Below are 26941 nucleotides of genomic sequence, written 5' to 3'. Positions count from 1 at the left end.
GATTTTTCAAATATATGCAATTAGAGAACAGGAATGAATGGGTAAATTGCTCTTAAAAGAGAATTAAGCAGAGTCTTTCATCTTAGAAAATCCAGTTGGAAATCTCAGTGTGTATCTTTTAAAGAGTCTCAGTTCATTTTTTATATATGAAACCTCTTGGGTGTCAAAAGGATTTCAAGCAAAATAAAAATTGAAAAACAAAAAGCTCTGAAGAGAAAGTTACAAATTAAATATAGAGATACATTGATCTGGATTATTATAAGCATGTGGGTAAATAGCTATTAATTTTGCTTCTGGAAATTTCTGAGTGTTTTCACCTTTAGTAAAGGAGCATTTTAGTCATTTTAAAACTTTATATCTATTTCATCTGGATGATGAAAGTCATGACATTTTTGTTTTCTAAGATCTTGAACATGATTTATCAAAATAATACATATTGGTATCTGGCTGTGATATCAGTACTGACTCCCCAATGTCATTAATTCACTAAGAATGAATATAACCATATTATTGTCTGAAATTATAAGTTTAAAGATGACTATAAGGAAAATCTTAGCATTGGTGATGGCAACACATTCAGCAGTTAATAGTAAAGCCTAAATATTTGTGTCAAGTAGACAATAAAATATAAATCAAATTGTACAACTTGATTGTGACCTATACTTATAAAAATCTTTTAAGTTAAAATTTAAAATAGAAATTTAAAAATGCTTTGCAGATATTGAAGCATTATGGGGAAAGAAGCCTGTTTACAAGCCCAGAAATAGCAATGGTGAAGAAGAGTAATTTCAAATGCATGGTTCTGTCATTACTGCCACAGCTGAGGGCCGGCATGGGCAGTGACTGTTTGAATTGTCGGCAGTAACTGTGTCCTTAGTGGGCCCCCCTGCCTTTCACTTTAAAAAATTTCTCAGAAATGCCAAATTTATATTTCAGAATACAATAATACACACATCGTACACTTGAGAGGAGAATTTGACATTGATTTTAAATATAATTATCCATGAATAATTTGAATCCATATAATTAGAATTTATGTTCTATATATAATTTTATTCTCTGCCCATGGTTTACTCTTAATTAGGTACTTGGCCTGATAACTTTGAATTTCGTGTTTTTTTTTTTTTCTCTGCCAACTTCATTTTACTTCCTACTGATATATTTTTTAAAAAAACAAAGAAACCCCAGCAACTATATTTAGTCCAGGCAGAGTAACATGAACTAAATTTTCTTGAGTAGATACCAGTGCCAAACACTCTGCTACATGCTTTATGTTCTTTATCTCCTTTAAACCTCATAGCACATCTATACCAGGCACTGTTAGTGTCATTTTACAAATAAGCAACTTGAGGTACAAAGAGGTTAAGCAATTTGCCCAAAGTCTCAAAGCTAATAATTGGCAAAGACATGAATCTAATTTTAATGATACCTAGCACTTGCAGATAAAATTCTTCAAAGTTCTTGAATCCGTGTTGTACACTTTATTTTATTAATATACCAATCACTTTATTGATAAGGAAGTTTCCATAAGTTTGATTTAAGCTAACCTAAATGTGATTAATTTAGGATAAACTAAATATGAAGGTTATGTTTTAATCAATTAAGACCAAAAGGCAGCAAGGGAAAATTTTTTAGAGAGGCTGTCAAGTATCTGGGAGCTGAAATTTAAAGAAATGTAAGTACACAACACTTGGGCTGAGAGTGAATTAAATGTCAGCAAAAGAAACAGCATCTTAAGAGCGCACAGTTCTTTAGTGCTTGTCCTTCATATAAGGCAGCATGGAGTGTGGAATGATTCCATGATCCTATAGTCACCTCTTGTCCCAATTTCTCGTCCTGGTGAAATCTGTATCCTGCTCACATCATGCCTTCTATGCTATCTTTTCCACTGCATTGACCCAAAGAAAGAACACAATTTTTTCTCTTTACTTCCCCAAGCAATCAGTATCGAAGCCCATTGTATGTGATAGAATTCGGCTGAGTATTTGAGAGGATCAGAGAGGTTTAGCAGAATACACAAATAAATAAAATTATAGAATGTGATGCATAATCCGGTTACTATGATAACAGGTCGGACCTAATTACACAATAAAGGGCTCTCTGAGAAGTAACCTTTAAGCTATTACACAGAACATCTAAAGACAGATGTACACATCTAAAAAGATTGAAAATCTATATACCATAATGTTGAGAGTGGTGAAAGATGTTAGTAATGTTTTCTTCTTCACATGTATGGTTAAAATTTTCTATGATAAACATTAAAATGTCTAAGAAAAAAGGCAGTTTTTAAAGTAACTTGAAATCAAGAACCATAAATTAAATAATTGTGACTTTTTCTGGAGGGCCCTTTGTACAACCCATTGGCTTAAACATCAATGTATTCCTCAGTGCCTTTCATATAAAAAATTAATCAGTGAATGAATATAGATACAGATGAAACACACTTTCCCATAGCCCATGTTCACAAAGCATACTCAGAGGACTCTGAGTACTGAAATATCTAAAACCTTTATTCAATTTATGTAATATTGTATTTATATATAAATTTGATGAAAAATACAGAATATTACTACTTATCTGATTTTTTAAAAAATATTACATAGAATTTCATAATTATTTTTAAAATCCTTGGTTTAACTAGGCACTAGAAGAATTAGATTGGTCTCTTTTAACTTATTACTTCACTTTATTTTTATTGATATTTTTAATTTTTTACAAATGTTTTGAATTCATTTCTTTGAAATTTCAGGAAGATATGGACATTGGAACAAACCTTTCACAAATTAGAATAGATTATTTATTTCTAATATCTTTGACCAATGTAAGCCCATTTATGTATTTTTTTCCTTCAAAATATGGAGAGTCAAACATATTACCATGTAAGTAAAAAGATACTTTTTATTAAGTGTTTTATACATACATAAACTGCTCTGTTTTAAGGCTTTTCACTGAGTAACCTTAAAATCAGTTTAACAACAGATATTTTTTATAATTCACTTAAGATAATTAAACATTCTACATCTGAAAAATATACCTCATAAATACTGTCTTTTAATGCCTTTCAGATGGTGTAGTTAAATGATCATTTTAAAAGATGGTGAATTATTTAGAATTTCACATGTTATACTAATATCTCTTCAAATATAATCTCCTGTTAAATAGCCCATGAAGCTTCCAAATAAATTCAATGGGTAAAATCCTAGACACAATAAAGTTCAAATAAATTTCAGCATTAGAGACACATGGACCCATGTAAGTTCTACTTCAAGGGATTGTTCTTTAGAGCAGTAATTGGCAAGTGGTTTGAAGCAATCAATCAGAAGTTTCCATGAGTAAGTAGGAGGCAAAATATTGTGGTCTTGACTCGAGGATACCCTGGTGGAATGTCCATTCACATCCATCATGAGCAGAGCCCACTTTGTTTTACATGACACTTGTATACTTCATCAAGGGAAGTGCTAATCAACATACAAGAGCTTTTATTTCAACATCTAAAGCGTATAAAGAACAAGGCATGGTAGCTCTTCCAAATAATCTCCAGGGCACGAAAGAGGAGCCAGAATAAGCCACGCAAGCCTGTTGCCCCACCAGTGACATTTATCTTGAGCCTGAGCTACTTCCTGATGTAGATGTTGGAGACACTTCATTTTGTATGTGACTTCAAACCAGCTCCCTAAAAGGAGGTGAAAATGAAATGTTCAATCTTGGACCCGAAGAAGGGGTAAGCTATGATGAGTGCTACTGCTAAATGGAGCTCACTAGTGCTTTTGCCAGGATTTTCATTTTCTCCTCTTGTATAAAATGGGCTCATCTTCTGAGAGTCAAATAGAGGAAAAGACTATGTTACATTTATATCCAAATTCAAATAGCTTCAATTCACATTTGCTGAACAAGGATCATCTATTTCAAGACACAAGAGAACTCTATAATGAGAGACTGCCCGCAGTTTTCCTTTAAGGTCTGGAACAACATGTGTCTAGCAATCCTTGTGCCAAATAGGACAAAGGAAAGGTCTGGTGAAATGAGGTCATGAGAACAGAACAACTTGCTTGTAATTTTATTAAACTTTTGAAGGCCTTAGTTTGACTCTGTGATGTAGAATCCAGCCAGCTTGTCTTAGCTGGTTTCCAAGTCAATAGATCCTTGAATGGTCCTGACTTATGGCTTGTACCTCATCTGCCTCAAGCGTCCCAGGAAACCAGGAAATCCAACACAGAGCCCTCTTCAACCACAAAGCTTCGTATAGGGTGTGCCCATGACAATCATAGCATACTGATAGCATCTGATCATAGCATACTGACCATCTGATCAGTAAATCTGAGCCCAAGATGACCTCATTCTATTTTTTATTTCCTCAAAGATTTGATGGAAGAAAGAATGGAAATATGAAAAATACCTCGAGAGGTTTTATTCATTTTAATCATCAAAATAGATAATGGAGAAAAAAAGGAAAAATCATAAATATATCTGAATCTCATTTTTTTTTTCCAAAAAGGAAAGGCTTATCAGAGTTGATTTACGGATTGTCAAGATTTAAAGAAGTTACATTCTGGGAGAATTCACAATTTCTCTTCCCATAATACATCATAGAAAACTACCTGTAAAGGATACTGAAGGAAGAAAAAGATTTTACAATATTGTAAACCTGAGAGAAGGTTTACATACAGAAAGTAGGTGCTTTCAAAAGGGAGTCAATGGGGCTTACCTGGCGGCGCAGTGGTTGAGAGTCCGCCTGCCGATGCAGGGGACACGGGTTTGTGCCCCGGTCCGGGAAGATCCCACATACCGCGGAGCGGCTGCGCCCGTGAGCCATGACCGCTGAGCCTGCACGTCCGGAGCCTGTGCTCCGCAACGGGAGAGGCCACAACAGTGAGAGGCCCGCGTACCGCAAAAAAAAAAAAAAAAAAAAAAGGAGTCAATGCACATATTTTAGTCGAGGTGTGGGATAGACAAGATAAGGACAGGAGTGGTAATACAGTACAGAGAGTTTAAGGAAAACGTAGAATGAGAGGATCCTCATTAAGTAACGTAATAGGAAGCAATAGTAGTGTTTTGAGGAATTTGAACAATCAATATATTCTCTTAAGAACACCTGAGGCAAGGAACTAGGCCCATGTTTATTGATCACTTTATACCAGTTGTTCTGCTAGCCACATCCATCCCCATGAGGTATGGATTAATTATAAATCCACCCTGGAAGGTGTGGACTTAATTCTCTCAAACTCACCATGACATACGAATTTGCATTTTAAATGACTGATATTCAGAGTCAATATCTTGCCAAAGCCCACATTGTTTTTAAAAACATGTTGACAAAAAGGGCAGTAGTGGCCAGTTATGGAAGCATGGATCAAGAGAAGTAGAAGCAACAGAATTTGAATGAAATTTAGGAGCTTGTTTTCATCTCAGATCACACTGTACTGCTTTCTTTCTCTGGAATATACGGTGTTCGGCACCGGTGTCCCTGGGGAAGGGGTTCTTCCGTGAGCTCTCACACACTCTCCCTGAGCTTATCCCAATCACTACACTCACCAGTCCATGTCTTGATGTCTCTTAATACGTCCGTTGACCCCTCTTGGCAATGAACTTCTTAAGAGCAAGAATGGTGTCTTTTTCACAGAGTTAACCATGGAGGCTCATTCAGTGCCTGGGACACAGGACAAGTGTTACACATATTATGGTTGAGAAGGATGTGGTAATAAAGATAAAAGGAAAGAAACTTACTCAAATGGTATTACCAAGGTGTAAAGGCAGACCCTGTTTAGAAGAAGAGTAAAGATATATCCCTGCATGGTTTCTAGGTAACAGGATGGTGTACCCTTTGAAGGGGGCTGGGAGGGCCTGAAGGACCCATCAACAGCTCAGGAGAGCCATGCTTAGCAGAGTGCTTGGTGGCAGAATGAGATAAAGGAAGCTCTTTGAAAGACTGACTGATTGTGCCTTATAGTGAAGAGAGTTTCCATTACACTTGAAATGATTCAAGCTTCTTACCTTCCCTACCTGGCCCTGCATTAGCTGGTGCCTGTCTCTTTCTCCAGCCTCATCCCCTATTTCTATTCTTCTCATTACCTTTATTCCAAATCCAGGTCTTCTGTCTATTTCTGGAACATGCCAGGTGTATTCCTACCTGGGGTCTTTACAGGGCTGGTTCCATCTAAACATTCAAGTTACCACTTCTTCCAGGAGGGTTTCAATAATAACAGTGTATGAAATCCCTTCCTCCACCCCCAAGCATTGTCATGCTCTTTCAATGCTTATCGATCTCCGAATTTATATTATTTATTCATTTCATGATTTACTTGCTTTTCTTTCATCTCAGCACTGGAATTTTGAGCTACATGAAAGCAGGTGCTTGGGCGTTTCACTTTTAAATCCCCAATGCCTGGTGCCTATAAGTGCTTAATAAATGTTTGTAAATAAGTGAATGAATTGATCACCCACCCTGCCATCTTGCTGGGTAGCATTATCAGTGAGAATGGATAGAAATGAAAATAATAGCTAATAATAATTAACTTATTATTACTATATTCTGGGCACTAAGTGCTTTATGTGGATTAAAATATTTAATCTTCAGAGAAACCTAACATGATCCCAGTTTTGCACATGAAAAACTAAGACCCTGAGGGTTTATAATGTTTAGTATAGAACATAGCACAACGTAGGTACAAGAGAATGTTAAGTTACACGAAATGACAGCATCTGGTTTTCTAACTTATCACCTGGCATATGAAATTGTTTCCAAAATTCATGGCGTACACATCTTTGACCCTCCCACCGTGGGGAAAAGTTATACTTTACTTTCAGGATTTTGCAGCCACTGTGTAGTTTATCTAAGGTGCCACCTGCCGCGGTAGATGTGCCAATCCCTTTGTTCCCACAGAGCCCTCTACCTAATTGTATTAAAGCTCATAGCACATTTACATTGCACATGTGTGTTTACTTGCCTGTCTTTCTGATGAGATGGAATTCTTCGAGGGCAAGGATACTGTCTTCTTATGCCGCTATCATCCGTGCCTGTCATAGCACCGAATAGATTCTCAGAAACCATTTACTGAATACCATTGTTCATAAACTGAAAAAAAATTTCAATTGCTTATTCTTCCAAACATAAGAATCCAAATTTTCACTAGTGAAATGTATTTTTTTAACATCTTTATTAGAGTATAATTGCTTTACAGTGGTGTGTTAGTTTCTGCTTTATAACAAAGTGAATCAGTTATACCTATACATATATCCCCATATCTCTTCCCTCTTGCATCTCCCTCCCTCCCACCCTCCCTATCCCACCCCTCTAGGTGGTCACAAAGCACCGAGCTGATCTCCCACTGCTATGCAGCTGCTTCTCACTAGCTATCTATTTTACATTTGGTAGTGTATATATGTCCATGCCACTCTCTCACTTTGTCCCAGCTTACCCTTCCCTCTCCCTGTATCCTCAACTCCATTCTCTAGAAGGTCTGCATCTTTATTCCCGTCTTGCCCCTAGGTTTTTCTGACCATTTTTTTTCTTTTTTACATTCCATATATATGTGTTGGCATATGATATTTGTTTTTCTCTTTCTGACTTACTTCACTCTGTATGACAGACTCTAGGTCCATCCACCTCACTACAAATAACTCAGTTACGTTTCCTTTTATGGCTGAGTAATATTCCATTGTATATACGTGCCACATCTTCTTTATCCATTCATCTGTTGATGGATACTTAGGTTGCTTCCATGTCCTGGCTATTGTAAATAGAGCTGCAATGAACATTTTGGTACATGACTCTTTTTGAATGATGGTTTTCTCAGGGTATATGCCCAGTAGTGGGATTGCTGGGTCATATGGTAGTTCTATTTGTAGTTTTTTAAGGAACCTCCATACTGTTCTCCATAGTGGCTGTATCAATTTACATTCCCAACAACAATGCAAGAGGGTTCCCTTTTCTCCACACCTTCCCAGCATTTATTGTTTGTAGATTTCTTGACGATGGCCATTCTGACCGGTGTGAGATGATATCTCATTGTAGTTTTGATTTGCATTTCTCTAATGATTAATGATGTTGAGCATTCTTTCATGTGTTTGATGGCAATCTATATATCTTCTTTGGAGAAATGTCTATTTAGGTCTTCTGCCCATTTTTGGATTGGGTTATTTGTTTTTTTGATATTGAGCTGCATGAGTTGCTTGTATGTTTTGGAGATTAATCCTTTGGCAGTTGCTTCATTTGCAAATATCTCCTCCCATTCTGAGGGTTGTCTTTTCGTCTTGTTTATGGTTTCCTTTGCTGTGCAAAAGCTTTGAAGTTTCATTAGGTCCCATTTGTTTATTTTTGTTTTTATTTCCATTTCTCTAGGAGGTGGGTCAAAAAGGATCTTGCTGTGATTTATGTCATAGAGTGTTTTACCTATGTTTTCCTCTAAGAGTTTGATGGTGTCTGGCCTTACATTTAGGTCTTTAATCCACTTTGAGTTTATTTTTGTGCATGCTGTTAGGGAGTGTTCTAATTTCATTCTTTTACCTGTAGCTGTCTAGTTTTCCCATCAGCACTTATTGAAGAGGCTGTCTTTTCTCCACTGTATATTCTTGCCTCCTTTATCAAAGATAAGGTGACCATATGTGCGTGGGTTTATCTCTGGGCTTTCTATCCTGTTCCATTGATCTATATTTCTGTTTTTGTGCCAGTACCATACTGTCTTGATTACTGTAGCTTTGTAGTATAGTCTGAAGTCAGAGAGCCTGATTCATCCAGCTCCATTTTTCTTTCTCAAGATTGCTTTGGCTATTCAGGGTCTTTTGTGTTTCCACACAAATTGTGAAATTTTTTGTTCTAGTTCTGTGCAAAATGCCAGTGGTAGTTTGATAGGGATTGCATTGAATGTGTAGATTGCTTTGGGTAGTAGAGTCATTTTCACAATGTTGATTCTTCCAATCCAAGAACATGATATATCTCTCCATCTATTTGTATCATCTTTAATTTCTTTCATCAATGTCTTATAATTTTCTGCATACAGGTCTTTTGTCTCCTTAGGTAGGTTTATTCCTAGATATTTTATTCTTTTTGTTGCAATGGTAAATGAGAGTGTTTTCTTAATTTCACTTTCAAATTTTTCATCATTAATGTATAGGAATGCAAGAGATTTCTGTGCATTAATTTTGTATCCTGCTACTTTACCAAATTCATTGATTAGCTCTAGTAGTTTTCTGGTGGCATCTTTAGGATTCTCTATGTAGAGTATCATGTCATCTGCAAATAGTGACAGCTTTACTTTTTCTTTTCTGATTTGGATTCCTTTTATTTCTTTTTCTTCTCTAATTGCTGTGGCTAAAACTTCCAAAACCATGTTGAATAATAGTGGTGAGAGTGGGCAACCTTGTCTTGTTCCTGATCTTAGTGGAAATGGTTTCAGTTTTTCACCATTGAGGAGATGTTGGCTGTGGGTTTGTCGTATATGGCCCTTATTATGTTGAGGAAAGTTCCCTCTGTGCCTACTTTTTGCAGGGTTTTCATCATAAATGGGTGTTGAATTTTGTCAAAAGCTGTCTCTGCATCTATTGAGATGATCATACAGTTTTTCTCCTTCAGTTTTTAATATTGTGTATCAGGTTGATTGATTGGCATATACTGAAGAATCCTTGCATTCCTGAGATAAACCCCTCTTGATCATAGTGTATGATCCTTTTAATGTACGGTTGGATTCTGTTTGCTAGTATTTTGTTGAGGATTTTTGCATCTATGTACATCAGTGATATTGGCCTGTAGTTTTCTTTCTTTGTGACATCTTTGTCTGGTTTTGGTTTCACAGTGATGGTGGCCTCGTAGAATGAGTTTGGGAGTGTTCCGCCCTCTGCTATCTTTTGGAAGAGTTTGAGAAGGATAGGTGTTAGCTCTTCTCTAAATGTTTGATAGAATTCGCCTGTGAAGCCATCTGGTCCTGGACTTTTGTTTGTTGGAAGATTTTTAATCACAGTTTCAATTTCAGTGCTTGTGATTTGTCTGTTCATACTTAGAAATGTTGTGCATTTCTAAGAATTTGTCCATTTCTTCCAGGTTGTCCATTTTATTGGCATATAGTTGCTTGTAGTAATCTCTCATGATCCTTTGTATTTCTGCAGTGTCAGTTGTTACTTTTTCTTTTTCATTTCGAATTCTATTGATTTGAGACTTCTCCCTTTTTTTCTTGGTGAGTCTGGCTAGTGGTTTATCAATTTTATTTATCTTCTCAAAGAACCAGCTTTCAGTTTTATTGATCTTTGTTATCATGTCCTTCATTTCTATTTCATTTATTTCTGATCTGATCTTTATGATTTCTTTCCTTCTGCTAACTTTGGGGGTTTTTTGTTCTTCTTTATCTAATTGCTTTAGGTATAAGTTTAGGTTGTTTACTTGAGATGTTTTTTGTCTTAAGGTAGGGTTGTATTGCTATAAATTTCTCTCTTAGGACTGCTTTTGCTGCATCCCATAGGTTTTTGGTTGTTGTGTTTTCATTGTCATTTGTTTCTAGGTATTTTTTGATTTCCTCTTTTATTTCTTCAGTGATCTCTTGGTTATTAAGTAGTGTGTTGTTTAGCCTCCATGTGTTTGTATTTCTTACAGATTTTTTCCTGTAATTGATATCTAGTTTCATAGCATTGTGGTCAGAAAAGATACTTGATATGATTTCAATTTTCTTAAATTTACCAAGGCTTGATTTGTGACCCAAGGTACGGTCTATCCTGGAGAATGTTCCATGAGCACTTGAGAAGAAAGTCTATTCTATTGTTTTTTGGTGGACTCTCCTATAAATATCAATTAAATCCATCTTGTTTAATGTATCATTTAAAGCTTGTGTTTCCTTATTTATTTTCATTTTGGATCATCTGTCCATTGGTGAAAGTGGGGTGTTAAAGTCCCCTACTATGATTGTATTACTGTTGATTTCCCCTTTTATGGCTGTTAGTATTTGCCTTATGTATTGAGGTCCTCCTATGTTGGGTGCATAAATATTTACAATTGTTATATCTTCTTCTTGGATTGATCCCTTGATCATTACATAGTGTCCTTCTTTGTCTCTTGTAATAGCTTTGTTTTAAAGTCTATTTTGTCTGATATGAGAATTGCTACTCCAGCTTTCTTTTGATTTCCATTTGCATGGAATATCTTTTTCCATCCCCTCTCTTTCAGTCTGTATGTGTCCCTAGGTCTGAAGTGGGTCTCTTGTAGACAGCATATATACAGGTCTTGTTTTTGTATCCATTCAGCCTGTCTATGTCTTTTGGTTGGAGCATTTAATCCATTTACATTTAAGGTAATTATCGATATGTATGTTCCTATTACCATTTTCTTAATTGTTTTGGGTTTGTTATTGTAAGTCTTTTCCTTCTCTTGTGTTTCCTGCCTAGAGAAGTTCCTTTAGCATTTGTTGTAAAGCTGGTTTGGTGGTGCTGAACTCTCTTAGCTTTTGCTTGTCTGTAAAGCTTTTAATTTCTCTGTCAAATTTGAATGAGATCCTTGCTGGGTAGAGTAATCTTGGTTGTAGGTTTTTCTCCTTCATCACTTTAAATATGTCCTGCCACTCCCTTCTGGCTTGCAGAGTTTCTGCTGAAAGATCAGCTGTTAACCTTATGGGGATTCCCTTATGTGTTATTTCTTGTTTTTCCTTTGCTGTTTTTAATATTTGTTGTTTGTATTTAATTTTCGATAGTTTGATTAATATGTGTCTTGGCATATTTCTCCTTGGATTTATCCTGTATGGGACTCTCTGTGCTTCCTGGACTTGATTAACTATTTCCTTTCCCATATTAGGGAAGTTTTCAACTATAGTCTCTTCAAATATTTTCTCAGTCCCTTTCTTTTTCTCTTCTTCTGGGACCCCTATGATTCGAATGTTGGTACGTTTACTGTTGTCCCAGAGATCTCTGAGACTGTCCTCAATTCTTTTCATTGTTTTTTCTTTATTCTGCTCTGCAGTAATTATTTCCACTATTTTATCTTCCAGGTCACTTATCTGTTCTTCTGCCTCAGTTATTCTGCTATTGATCCTGTCTAGAGAATTTTTAATTTCATTTATTGTGTTGTTCATCACTGTTTGTTTGCTCTTTAGTTCTTCTAGGTCCTTGTTAAACCTTTCTTGTATTTTCTCCATTCTGTTTCCAAGATTTTGAATCATCTTTACTATGATTATTCTGAATTCTTTTTCAGGTAGACTGCCTATTTCCTCTTCATTTGTTAGGTCTGGTGGGTTTTTGCCTTGCTCCTTCATCTGCTGTGTGTTTCTCTGTCTTCTCATTTTGCTTTACCTACTGTGTTTGGGATCTTCTTTTCGCAGGCTACTGGTTCATAGTTTCCGTTGTTTTTGGTGTCTGTCCCCAGTGGCTAATTTTGGTTCAGTGGGTTGTGTAGGCTTCCTGGTGGAGGGGACTAGTGCCTGTGCAGGAATGTCTCCGCTTTTTCCTCCGCACCCATTGCTGCACTCTCCTCCACGGCTCCGAAGCTCCCCCCTTCCGCCACCTGCAGTCTCCACCTGCGAAGGGGCTTCTAGTGTGTGGAAACCTTTCCTCCTTCACAGCTCCCTCCCACTGGTGCAGGTCTCCTCCCTATTCTTTTGTCTCTGTTTTTCCTTTTTTCTTTTGCCCTACCCAGGTACATGGGGGAGTTTCTTGCCTTTTGGGAGGTCTGAGGTCTTCTGCCAGCGTCCAGTAGGTGTTCTGTAAGAGTTGTTCCACGTGTAGATGTATTTCTGATCTATTTGTGGGGAGGAAGGTGATCTCCACGTCTTACCCTTCCGCCATCTTGAAGCTCCTCTCTCGTAAAATATATTTTTAAGTAATCTCAAAATGACTAGTTTGATAAAAAATAGTATTTTTTAAATTATGGAATAATTAGGTTAATTCAGTCACAGAGTACATATTTTAATCATGTCAGAGACGGGCATCTTGCAAAATATATATTGGTCTTAGAAACATGTATGAATGTGACTTTTTTGGCCACATTATTAAAAGTATAACTGTGAGGTTTCAGATTCCCTTCATATATAAGTAGTAGTTCATCAGGCCACTCCCCTAACACACAGTTCATTCGAGATAAGAAAACATCTAGCAGTTCAGCATTGGGATTTGGTGAAGCAGATCATCTAAAACAGTGGATGTTTTTCTAAGGCTTACCTGATTAATCCAGACCTCTGGAGTCTACTCTACTGAGCTAGAAATCTTAGAAGGAGAGGTGTTCTCATAATACTTTTCAACACAATTTGTTTTTGGCTTTAGCCAAAAATAATGTAAAAGAGACCTGTCAACACATTAAGGTCCAAGCTTAAATTTTTTTTTTAAAAAAAGACTTGGAGGTTAGAAAAGAAAAAAGTCTTTGAAATTAAAAAAAAGTTCCATTCTGGGTTGCAGTTCAAACAACAATAATAAAGCCACAACACAAGGGTAAATGCATTGGACAGTCATCCTTTATTTTAACAGATTATGATGTGGTCCCCTTTCAGGTAGGAACAGAGTCCATGCAGTCCTTCTCTGCCTCTGGTAAGTTCATCTCAATGAAAAGGATGAGGAGATGATGAAAAGATAAGAGTTCTAAGGAGGGCAGAGCCTATAATAAGAAACACAATAACAGGAAAAAGGTGGGGGACACACAGCATTAAAAGGGGCCTTAAGTGTGAACTTGGGGGGAAGAAAAGTGAAAACAAAGGAACGGCTGAAGCCAAGAAAGAGAGCAATTGATTCTTCTGCCCTGTGGATGAAAGCTTTGCCTGCATATTTGGAGAATGTTGACTTTCCCGTCAGGCAACTTTAATTGAACCCATGTTCTAAGAGTGACCAAAACAAGGTAAGGTACCAACTGGACTTGAACGAAGACTTTAATGTGCACACCTACAGATAATTTAACATTTCCAAAAGCATTTAAAATGGTTTTAGCAACATAGGAGCGATTTTGCTTTTAGTGTCCTGTGAAGCAAAAGCACAATTTAATTATCTTAATTTGATCTATTAAGTACTTGTTTGAAGGGGACTAGAATTCCAGGAATCTTATAAGACCAAGCTGCAGCAGCATTATTTAGGGACATAATTCCATACAAACTGGAGCATAAATAAAACCACAATACATAGAACTTGTGTGAAAAGAGGAAAAAAAGCTACCAATCTAGGGTCAGCCTCTTAAAAGAGGCATTTAGTAAGGTTACAGTATGAGCCCGCAGATGCTATAGTGTCAAAAACTTTGTGGAGAAAATCTTTTCCATTTCCCTTTATTTATTTATTAATTTTTTTTTGGCGGTACGCGAGCCTTTCACTGTTGTGGCCTCTCCCGTTGCGGAGCACAGGCTCCGGACGCGCAGGCTCAGCGGCCATGGCTCACGGGCCCAGCCGCTCCGTGGCGTGTGGGATCCTCCTGGACCGGGGCACGAACCCGTGCTCCCTGCATCGGCAGGCGGACTCTCAACCACTGCGCCACCAGGGAAGCCCTCCCTTTATTTTTAAAACTAAATTGGTATCACCTGCCATGATCATCCACCTATTCTCTGGGCTAGTTCTGTCTTTTGGTTCCCTAAGTTAAAGTCAATCCTCAAAGAACAAATTTCTATCACCACAGAAAATATTCAGAAGACTCTTAAAGTGACTTTTTAAATGGAGCCCCAAATCACATGAGCAGAGCGAAATGCATAGTATTTCAAGGCATGAAGGAAGAGTGGAGTAATTTGAATGTTGCTAGTGGTGGTGTTTTTCATCTTTCTTAATGCCCCATATTCACGTGATAATTGTAAGGTTGTGTTTACCCCTGATTTCTAAATCAACCACTCCTTTTCCATAGTTCCTAAAAGTATTTCAAGCGAAACGAAATACAGTTATAAAATGTGCATCTGTACGACCCACTGGCCCATTTGTGAAATGTGGTGCTCATTACTGATAGTGGAATTAGTGGGGAATGGGGAACCTATTTAGAAATGTTAGGAATTATCTCAGGAGGAGTGAGAACCTTAGTTGGACTGAAGCTGCCTGGAGAAATATGAAAAGAAAGACTCATAGGCTAGACTGCTATTTGTGCATCTTAATGCATGGTGGCCACAGCACAGCTGGGTGGAGATGGCATTCTCTTCCTGCAGAGCGAGAGAGGGCAGGTCGTAGGGAACAACGCCAAGATGCTCTACCAGCAGCCCGTGTCTCTTCTCTGGGAGCAGCAGAGGAGGTTAAAAAGCCTGTTTACGGTTCAACGATTTCTTCCTATGCAGCCTACACCATACACAAAGTTATGAATCCCACAGAAAGGCTGATTATAGTTCTCTTTTCCATGCTCTCCGGAATCCTAGGAGAGTTGGAAACAAGAATGGAAGACAGAGGACTATTACACTCAAGAGAGTAAGGACTTTCAGTGGAATGGTGCTGCCCGGGGCTCCGTTCAAAATGTAAACCATCATAACCACCCGGGATTTGGGGGCTGCCTGGGAGCCCAGGCTGCCATCACCCATGCCAGACCCGTGGACACTTGATACGTCTCTGGGGTGAGCTGAATCTGGGCCACACATGGGAACAAGCCAGATGATACTGGCAGTCTGCCCAAGCCACACCGGGATGGAAGGCATCCACCATTTCCTGATTCCAACAACAGGTTGGGGATTCCCAGATAAAGAAGTATGTCGTTACAAGCTTGTGGTGTAGACAAAGGTTTAGGCCGACATGACTAATCCATGGCGATTTTTGGACTTTCCCTCTGCTGGATCTGAAGCACCTCTGAGAAGCCTTCCCTGATGGCCACGGCTGGGAATCGGCCCAGATGACAGGGGTGCTTCCTTCTCTGAATTTCTGGATTCACGGTTCTCCACTTGGGATACCCTGGCAACCAAAAATCCAGCAAGGACCCTGAACCAAGGGGTTGGTGCAGGGTGAAGACAAGATATTAAACAAACGATATCCAGATAAGTCCTTTCATGACAATTGCGATAAAGGCTATGAAGAAGTACAGGACACTGAGAAAGCATAGCTCATATATTCTATATCACCGATTCATCACTTAGCATTCAACACTTCCTTGCTTTCTATGGGTAATGAATTCCCCTGCTTCTGATAGGTGTCTAACCTTTCTGGGTAGACTGTAAACTCATGATCTCAGGGACTTGACCTGAGAGAGCATTATCTTGCAGAGATCCTTGTCATAGCCTCTCAAAAACACGTGATGGTTTACTTTTGCTGAACTGAATCGTGTTAAAGAACACAGTTCTGAAACAAAGACAAGGGGGGATGATTAGAGCCGAGCTCATTGTAGCTGCTGCCTGCATTGGGTGGGGCTGTTACGGAAGGGAAATTGCTCTAGCAGTTGAAGTGTCTACACCCCTCTCAGTTACTATCTGAAATGCGTGGGAAAGGAAAATAAAAAGAATTGACTTTAAAATCCTCCACTTCCTATACCTTTAAAGGAGGGGACCTATAGCCCTTTGTGCAGCAGATATCGATCATGAGCCTTCAAAGGTGCTCAGGTAGCAGTAGAACCGAGGAGGGGGTGGAAAGTGATTGATTTCTTGGAAAATAAGTGAGGAGAATTAAGTTGGGGTGAAGGAATGCTGGGGATATAGAGCAAGGAGGCCGAGCACCCCCAGCTCTTTGTGCTAAACATCAGATGATCAGTGATACATGGAAAGAGAATGAAGGAAGACAGGATGTGCTTAAGTCTCTAGGATAAGGTGATGGATTTGACCATGAAGCCTCCTGGCTCCTCTCACATCGCGTCACATCACACGGGGCCACACCTGCTTCAACTGGAAAGTGCCAGCTCCCTCTCCTTCCTTCCCCAAACTCTGCACTGACTTTCCCAGGTTCACACCAAGCACACTGGCAAAGCCTGGAGCCACCTTCCAGCTGCTGGAAAGAATGCTTCTCTCCTACAGCATAGAGGAGGCTCCACGCCGGCACCACTGTCAGTGGATATGCACACTTCACGCAGAGCAGCCACACCTACGCTGTGCTTCGCTCTTTCACCGAGAAACACGGCAACAGCCACAAGAATTTTCCATCATTTTGGCTACAGAGCTCTCCAGAAATAGAGTATCTATTAGCTTGGCTTTCAGAATGTAATATTAGAAAGATCAAGTCTTTTTAAAACCACAAAGAGCATATAAAGTTGCAGAGTTCGGGATTGTTAGGGCAGAACTCCAGGCTCCCCACCGGGTCCAGCCCTGCAGTGACGGTTTTTCCTCTTTCCAGCTTGGATCATAACTACTAAGACCTTTGCTGCACACATAATGTTTATCGTTTTTCTCCCCAACTGTTATTCATGATTGAAACAGCCCTTTAAGGCAGGTGTGGGAAATGAAATATTATTGAAATATAAGGTGATGATCACCATTACATTTCAGCTAAATTTTCTAATTAGGATGTAAATCATTTAAATTTCATATAATTTCAGAGACTACCTTTTATCTTAATAGAAAAACACCTTATACATTATTGGGTGGATTCAAATAGAAAGAACCAGAGGAAATTATCTTTGACCAGCAGCGAAGATAAGTGATTGTATATCTTAGCTGTCAAATGTAACTGTTCTTCATAAATCCTGAATGGCGACTGCTTTCTTCTCCCCCTCCTTTTCTGGCCTTCTATTTATTTTTATTTATTTATTTATTTTTATGCCCAGGTGGGAAATTAGAATATATTTCAGTTCTGGCTTAACTTGTTCAGGTATCAAACAGGATGTACAAGTCCTCTTCAAAGGGGCACCATTACTTGTTAAATAAAATGGCAACACATGGTTAAGAATTCCTTTAATAACCCTGCAAAATAAAGTAGATCACTGACCATCAATGCCCTCTGCAGCAAGATAAAAATGAACCCGTGACAGTCGACATCTTCTCTTCACAGATTTATAGCTCATGTAACTATGATGCTGTGTCACCCTTGTTCTGCTTACGAAGCTCCAGACTTGTCTCTGTCTAAATCTCCCAAACCTTGACTGACTCAAGCACTTTGTAATGGAGCTACAGTCCGTGATGCATTAAGTTAGTAGGCAAAGAAAGGATCTAAATACTGTTTTATATATAATGGCTGGTTGAGGACGACAGTCCATAAACCTTTCTCCTTAAACGAAGCAGGAGATTCTGAACAACCAAAACCATGGTTTGGCTGCCTTTCTCTTGTTTCAGCCTCTTTTGTCTCTTGGTTTCTCTTACTTGTGGAAGCGAAGGGCTAAATCCCTAAAGCGGAGCCTGTTAGGGATATTTCCAGTCTGACTCAAACAGGAAATACCACAAAGATCGTGAGGGAGCTGGTTCCCGAGAGATTTCTAGCCCAGGTTACATACTCCAGAAGTTGAAATGTGTTAGGTAGTATTCAGAAGGAAAATAGCACTAAATTATGGGGGGGGGGGAGGTTACCCAAGTAAATCCCTTCCGATAATCTCTTACTGGTAGTTGGATTTCAGTTAAAAACTATTTGCTGTAAATCTGTATCTATCATCCTTTCGTATGATCTTTCTTTAACTATACTCTTGTCTTGGTTAGGAGTCAGTTCTTATTGGATGACCTGAAAGTGATTACCATCATACCAATGCAGTATTAGTCATTAACTTGCCTAAATTGCTAATAGTGTGATTGGTAATCTATACTGAAACATGCTTCTCTTTGGTCGCACTTCAAGCCAGCACAATGCCAATGCAATTATTAGCAAACAATTGACTTGAATGGCCCTTGAAGAATCTGGAAGTATGAAAAAGGAAAAGTTGTCATCGCTTTCTTAAAACTAGAAATTAAGCATGTTTTTTAGACGCTAGAAGCTTTGAGTACACCCTAATTTCCTCACAATCAAATGTAATTTTTAAAATTCTATTCATGGCAAGAGATACTCATTTTATATGGTGCCCCCTAGATTTCTAAATATCCTGAATAAAATAAATTACCCAGTCTGCAGTTTAAAATACATGAAAATAATGTGACATAAAATTAATAATAAATATACATGGGAACCTAAAGGAAGTAAGCTTTTGGTATTTTAGAACATGGGAAAACAAGTATTTATCCAGGTATACACTTCAGTAGTGTTCTCACCAAATTACTCTTGTTCACAGATTGTGTATCTTGGCTAAACAACTTTTGAGAAAAGGAAACTCCCCTTTACCTCTGCATCCAATTTTCCAGTTATAATGCGTAATTCAAAGTACACTAAGGCCGACCTCACCCAGTGCCAAAAAGTTAAAATTATGCTCTTAAGGTTACAGCGGAAACATTTGAAGTTGCTTAGTAGATGATTCCCTTGTTTCCCTTTTTCTCTCAGCAGGAATGAGTACTGCCTTTTGCAAGCTGTTCTCTGAGTTTTTATTAAATATCCACAAAAGTGCAACAGTATGATCACTGCCGTCAGCTAGAATAACAACAGCCCAGGAGCTAGACCTTGGTTTCTATACTAGGTCTTCAAGTCATCCTGATGCAGAGCAGACTGCATGGAAATCAGGATACCCATCTCACTGGAAATTAACATGCTTTACCTCTCCGAGTCTGCCCCCAATCACACGCACTCTGCTTGGTTTTCACAGGGTTATGTGTGTGGAAGGAATTCTAAATCCATCTGCAGTGAGAAGTTTCTCATACTGATTAACTTAGCAATCGTCAAACATCCTCGTTTTACGGGTTGTAACAGTGACCTAGGCAGTGTTCAACCCTCAGGCAGCCTTACCATGCGGGGATAAAGTGAGCCTCAGGGGAGAAGATGTAACTTTAAGAGTAACTGGGTAATTCCAATAAAAGAAACAAGTTCTCCAGTTCTGGGTCTAGGGACAGGGAGGGGTAAATGGGAGCAGTGAATGGAGCATTCCATGGAAAAGTAGCAGAATAAGAGAAGGTCTAGGTTAAGAGAGAGCATAGAACGGAAAGTGGTTTGACGGACGCTAGAGGGTCATGTGCTGTGTGTGGTGTGCATGTTGGGAGGTGGAGGGGAGGCAGGAGGAGAGGGGATGATGGAAACACTGGGGTGGAATCAGGGAGCTACAGCACTGAGAGCCTTGCGAGTTACATGGGGAGGGTCCTAACTGTCTTCAGGGAAGTGAGGTCATTGAAAGTATTTGAGGAGGAAAGGATGGCCACATCTGCATTTAGAACGATAATTCTAGCGGCCATATAAGGAATGATTTGTCTTGGCTGGGACACCATTAGAAAACCCCTAGAAGAGAGAGAAGGGCTCAGCTAGAGAAAGGTAGTGATGGAGGAAGATATCAAGAATGAGCCAATTTAAGATAAAGATGCTCGGAATTGACAGCATTTCAGATTATCTGGACATCGGGGTAATAGAGAAGGAAGATTCAAGGATGGAGCTCCATAACGTTTCCTGGGCTACAATGCGGACGGTGGTGCCGTCCAGTGAGATAGTAAATATTGGAGAAAGAGCAAATTTCTGCGGCAGGAAGTTGATCAAGGGATCAAAAAAGCACTACAAAGTGAGACTTATTAGAAGCACCTTTAGAAAATATAGATAGGATTTAGAGAAATTGCCAAGTCTTTACTATTGTTAGAGCAGAACACATTAATAGTTAATTATCATAGTAACTATAGCCAATTTCATAAGGACAAATTTCCTCACAATAAATATTGTTTCCCTCATCCTCACTTTTTGCTTGTTTCTCATAGTCTCAGTACTAATCATTGGTCATAATGATCTTTCCATCTCATTCCATCAGACCTTCAGATACTCAAATCTCCAACACAATACCTGTTCAGATATGAAAAAAAAAATCATACATTTTGGCATCTAAAGTACTTTTAAAGGATTAAAGTCATGTAATTATGGATGGTCTCATCAACAAATTCCTTGCCTTATGTCCTAATATCCTATAGAATGTCTTGTTTTGATAGTTAACACTGGGCTGCTGGTTATAGAGACAGAGAGTCTATTGAATGAGGTTTCAGAAAGAAACCAAGTCCTGTGAACTTCAGCCGTTACTGGCATCATGTATAAGCACAGTGCTAGGTTCTGGGGGAAAATGAGGTGTGAGAAGTGCTCCCTAAATCGTCAGAGTCCACCATCTTTCTCTGGATCAGGAGATTAGATAGATAGATACATAGATAGATAGATACATACATACATAATGCAAGTTGGAAGTTGTTTGATTGCCTAAAGTTACATAGTGATATAGAACACACATCATGGAATTAGAGGGGAATGAACTGTCTCTTCATTGGAGAATTTTTTCACTCTGCCACCCACACTAAGAAATTTAAAAATATATATAAAGAATGCATTCAACTTAAATGCTATACATATACAGAATGTTTGGTGTGTAACAAAGAGATGTTTCCAGAGAGTAAGATAAAAAAGAGAAGAGACAGGATTTCTATACCCATCACAAATTCAGTTCAGCTGATAATAACAGATACAAACAACAGCTCGTGATCTCGCGTAAACGTAGTCCAGATGTCGGAGGGCGTGTATACTTAGGCGTAAGTCCCAGCTAAAATTTCAAATCTTCAGTGAATCTTTCCTTCACTTACCCCAATATCGTGGCTCCTTGCCGGTGGCATACAGCCTTATTGCTAGTTGTGATTACTGTGCTTATTTTTCTGTTTTGTTAGTTTCCATCTGACTCTGTTGCTAGAACATAAGATCCATAAGAACAGGAACCAGGTCTGTCGTGTTTCCCCTAGATCCCTGAAGCCCAGCACAGAGTATAGCACTTGGTAACATACATATTTGTTGAAAAAATATTAATCTCATAGGATTTTGACATTAAAATAAAGATTTGACATTCTTTCACATGGAATCATGATTATTCCATATTAATCACTATGCTTTCAACTTCTTATAGATTAATTTGACATGCTCACTAGTAAGGCAGTTCCATCGTCAATGAAACAATAAATCTATAGTTCCTAAGGTTTTTCTTCAACCTTCCTGAACTCTAGGATTTTCAATGGCATAAACTACATTTTATTTGTCTTTATCCTTTCAAAGCTTGTTACAGCATCTAACACGTAATAGGTATGCAAGAAATATTTATTTTAAAAAGGAGAAAAAAGAAATACAGCTAAGGAGGCTTTTAGTTGTTCTTCATTTAATAGAGGCATAGTATTAAAGCACTTTTTATTTCAGTGCCCTATTGATTATTTAAAAATTCATCATTAAAAATAATATTTAATAATGATTAGTCATTATTAAATATTTATTACTTATACATTTATTATATTATTTATTTATTATTAGATATTTAATAATGATTGGTCATTATACCTAAGCTTTTGGTTTTGGTGGGTTTTTAACTCCCAATATTGGAAAAATGTGTATGTTCAGGGATTGAGATACGTCTCACAATCAAATAAAAGGGTACTTCATGGAAAAGAGTGTTCAACTTTCCTTGATTTTATTCTGAAAGGAGTGACACTTCTTTGTATTTAAATGCCTTTCACATTATTCCCAGGACCAATTTTAGCTCTTTTACAATGTTTATCCTCAATCATTTATCACCTTTTGTCACTAAGCTATTTAAAATCATGTTAGATGCTAAGAGGTAATCTGGAGCTCTTATGCCAAAGGCTACAATGTCTCATACATCTTGAAAGTGAGATATCAGATAAGAATATCAGTCTTAAGTATTATCAGCCCTGGTAAACTGGTGCCTCAGTGTCTGCACCTTATGTCAACTCAGGCTGAACATACTGGACTTAACGTATGTAGTGAGAAGGAATTATGGGGAAACACAGCTATTTCCTTAACCTGAACCCTTAGAACACCAACATACAGGAACAATTATGAAACAATTATCCTAGATATATCTATGGCATAATAAATGACAATAAACCCACTTTTATGATGCTTTAAATGAAAGATCTCAAATTTACAAAATCTACACTAAGAGCCAGTTTACGAAGGATAGCATGGAAAGGAAGATAAGGATAAAAGGATAAGGATAGAAGGATAAAATGGAAAGTTGCATAGATTTCATATTTTAATGAACTTATGTGGGTGAAGAGCTTTGTAAATTTGTAAATCAAAATATATTTTATATTTGTTTTTAGTATTCTTCCTTGAGTTTGAAAGATAAATTTAAGTATGTACATCTTTATATATCTGCAGGAGAAAGTTTATAGTATACTATAATCTCAAGTAGTTTCCTAGAAGCTAACTAACTAAAGACATGATGTATTCTAACTATAATGAATAGCAGTTCATTACAATTTTTCCTTTGGAAAATATATGTAAATCAACTAATATATTAATGATTGGTTATTTTTACCTAAGAATATGTTTCAGTGGCAACTGTATTTGTATCAGTCTAGTGTATGGTAGCTTACACTGAAACAAATTAAATTAATTTAATTGGCATGGGTTAAACTAGGATAAGTATGTGCTGGTGAAGTGAATGTTTGTCCCCTGGGTAAAGGAGACTTTTTCTTCCTAAATAATGATCTGGGCTCAGTGTTAACAAATAAGAGTAAGTCATAGCATAGCATGCTAACCCACAAGAGGTATGTCACAGAATACTAGATCATTTGACAAAGAGCAAACAGAAGCCTGGAAATCAAACTATTTCCCCAAAGCCAGACCTAGTGGAAGCAAACTGCCGGAGCTGCTTGCCTCTGTGTTTTTTTCTTAGTGGTACCCCAGAGAAGAGGGAGGTCCTTCTGAGGGCCGCTGGGGAGGGGAAGGCTGGTGGGTTTTATCTAGTGCTTTCTGCTAGGGTAGTGCATGTCAATTTTAGGGTCACACGGGGGATCTTGTCATTGTACAGATTCAAATTCAGTGGGTCTTAGGTGAGGCCCTAGATTCTGCATTTTGAGAAATCTTCCAAATGATGCAGATGCCCTTGGTCTGTGGAACACACTTTAACGGCTACCTTCCAGGTGAAAGGAAGAGGAAATTCTCTTTCCTTTTTACAAGTTTCCTTCAATTTCCCAGCTCGCTTACCGCAGAGCAGCAGGTCAGTAAAGCCACAACTTCACAATAGCCTAAACACAGAAAAACCTTTGAAAGGAAGAATTAGATTGACTTCGGAGGGATCGCTAAAAGGAGAATGAATATTTATTTTTTAAAAAAAACAAAGCAGACTCATTCAGATTAAGATAAAAGGATAGCCAACCTTTCCAGTGAAATTGCCTGCCTAGAAATATAGCCATCACATCTTTGAGGACAAATAAGACCGCACCTCAGGTTTAGACTCAATCTTCTTCAGTTTCTGCAGAGTCCATTTGGGAGAAATATTATGAAGAAACTTGGAGTCTGAACCCTCCTCCTCCACCCGCTTCCCTAAGTGTCTAATATTTGCATTATATACAAAAGGAATCTTTCTACTCTGTGATCTGTCAAGATTAAAAATTTTCTCGGGCCAGAAACATGCTAAGATGAAACAAAATTATAACTGAACAAATCCTACTCCAAAGCTGTTTCCCAGTAGGAATTAATATCAGAAACATTTACTTCACATATTTTCCATTGGATGGCCTTTTCAGATTCTTGCTACTTTAAATACAAAAGTAATATTCATTGGGCTACACTATTTTTAAAATGTGTTCTTATAATCAATTGTCAAATCTTCTTCAAGCTTGTATATAGGTGTTGGGCTCCTAGAATCTAAGTGGCTATATAGTAAAGCACTACGGTAGATAATTTAACTTTGGACTTTGATAATTTAACTTTGATATAGTTCCTCAAACAACTTAAAAATATGATGTTCTGTTAACAGTTATATGGACATATTTTTATTTAGGTAACTATAGCAAAAATAACTTGTATTCAGTGTAAGAAGAAATTACAGATTTGAACTGTGCATGAATTTTATTTAAAAATTTCATTTTTGCTCCATTTTTTTTTTATCAGGTCTATACTTTTAAGAGGGAGAAAGTCACAGAAATGTGTCTATACATTGAGCTTTTCAATTTACATAAACAGTCTTCAACATTCAGAAGAATAGCAGGCAATTCTAATAGATTTAGCATTTGGTGTCTAGGAAAACAGACACATTTGGTAATCACACCTATATACCCTAATGTCTGAGCAACCATTAGAAGGTGTTTACTTTTTCGGTTACATAATTAGAAATCTATTACATTAGGGAATTTTGGAAATGGGAAGTTAAGAATCATTTTCTTTGCAAGTGGTTATAAAAGGCAGAGTTGATTGCTGTTGATTAAAGAATCTGTAATGAAAAGCAGTTTTTCCCTTCTTCCAAAAAGTTGCATTTTTCTCAAAGAGGTACTGCAGGCAACAGAAGCAAAAAATGCCACTTTGGTAGACATTAACTTGAGACAGGAATCTAATATATTTACAGCCAACAGCTTTAAAAGTCATATGCAATCCCACAAGAGCAATACTGATTTCACCAACTTTGACATAAATGTCAAACTTGATAAGCACAAGTTCAAAAGATCTATACAAAAGTATACAAAAGTTATATATCTATACAGTAGTCCTCCCCACTTATCTGCAATTTTGATTTCCAAGGTTTCAGTTACCCGCAGTCAACTCTGGTCCTAAAATATTAAATGGAAAATTCCAGAAGTAAACAGTGCATAGGTTTTAAATTGCATGTCTGTTCTGAGTCACATGATAAAATCTCTCTCCATCCAGCTCTGACCTGCCTGGGATCCCCAGCCATCGACCTCGTCGATCCAACCATCCACTTGGTCACAGCTGATGATCCAGCATCACTGGAAGCAGCTAGTTCTCCTGACGTATCATCAAAGGTCAGTACTAGCCTAATGCTGCATCACAATGCCTGTGTCATTCACCTCACTTCCTCTCCCGTTGTCGCAAGAAGAAGAAGGGTGAGTACAGAACAATAAGATATTTTGTGAGAGAGAGAGGCAGTACTCACCATCATAATTGTCATAATTTGCTATTAGTTATTGTTAGTCTTTCACTGTGCCTAATATATAAATTAAACTTTATTGTAGGTGCGTGTGTATAGAAAAACACATGGTATATACAGGGCTTGGTGCTCTGATTTCAGGCGTCACTGGGAGTCTTGGAATATATCCCCTGTGGATAAGCAGGGACTACTGTACCAAAAAAGTGTACAAAAGACATGTATCTGTACAAAAGATCAGAAAGCCTATACTTTCTGATACGAGATATGCTTAAGAATTTTGAAGTAGAGTAAAAATTCCTGTAACATTTGTTACAAGATGTCCTGTTCAGGCATAACTATTTACAGAGAAAATATAGAGTGAATATGATATATTGTTTCAGCTATCAATCACTACATAACAAACCACCACAAATTAAGTGGCTTAAAGCAGCAGTTGTTTTCTTTGCTTAGAATTATGTGGGTCAGTAATTTGGCCTGGCTCAGCTGGCAGGGTCCCCCCCGCCCAGTTGTATTGAGATACAATTGACATACAGCGTTTTTGCTTGCCCAACTCCTGAACTTCAGATAAAAACCATAGAGCTCTGTGGCATCATCAGCCACCACCACAGCAACAACAAACAGAACTTAAGGGCCTTCCATCATACAAAAATTACCTCTAAGATGAACCACAGACCTAAATGTAAGAGTTTCAACAAATAAAAAAGAAAAAGAAGAAAAAGGCAAAAAAACACATACTGGGAAAAATATTTGAAAAATACATATTTGATAAAGGACATATCAGAATATATAAAGAGTCCTAAAAGCTCAATAATAAGAAAACAAATTAAAAATGAGAAAAAGATTTGAACAGACCCTTAAAAAAAAAAAGAGAGAGAGAGAAAGCTATCGGATTTGTGGTTACCAGAGATGGAGGGTGGAGGGAGGGCAACTGGACGAAGCCCATCGAAAGGCACTGCAAGCTCCAAGTTATACGATAAATAAATACTAGGGAGTCATGTGCAGCATCATCAGTGTAATTAACACACTGTCTGTGATGTAGGAAAGTTGTTATAAGATAAACAAATACTAGGGAGTAACTTGCAGCATGATCCGTGTAATTAACACGCTGTCTGTTATGCTTGAAAGTTGTTAAGAGAGGAAATCCTAAGAGTTCTCATCACAAAGAAACTTTTCTACTTCTTTAATTAATACATGAGCTGATGGATG

The 26941-nt window shown here is 37.8% G+C and overlaps 1 long non-coding RNA gene across 2 annotated transcripts in view; it reads left to right on the top strand.

The window, feature by feature from the left end:
* The window catches only part of LOC307179811, a 135964-nt gene that overhangs the window by 65878 nt on the left and 43145 nt on the right, over positions 1-26941 (top strand). For both annotated transcript variants that reach the window (XR_013825559.1, XR_013825560.1), the window contains exon 5: positions 25495-25610. This is a non-coding gene — a long non-coding RNA (uncharacterized lncRNA). The remainder of the gene's footprint in view (positions 1-25494; positions 25611-26941) is intronic.

This window comes from Stenella coeruleoalba (assembly GCF_951394435.1).
Source record: "Stenella coeruleoalba genome assembly, chromosome: 21".
NCBI classification, from domain to species: Eukaryota; Metazoa; Chordata; class Mammalia; order Artiodactyla; family Delphinidae; genus Stenella; species Stenella coeruleoalba.
Note: the sequence above shows the minus strand (reverse complement) of the source record. Positions and strands in the feature narration are given on the sequence as shown.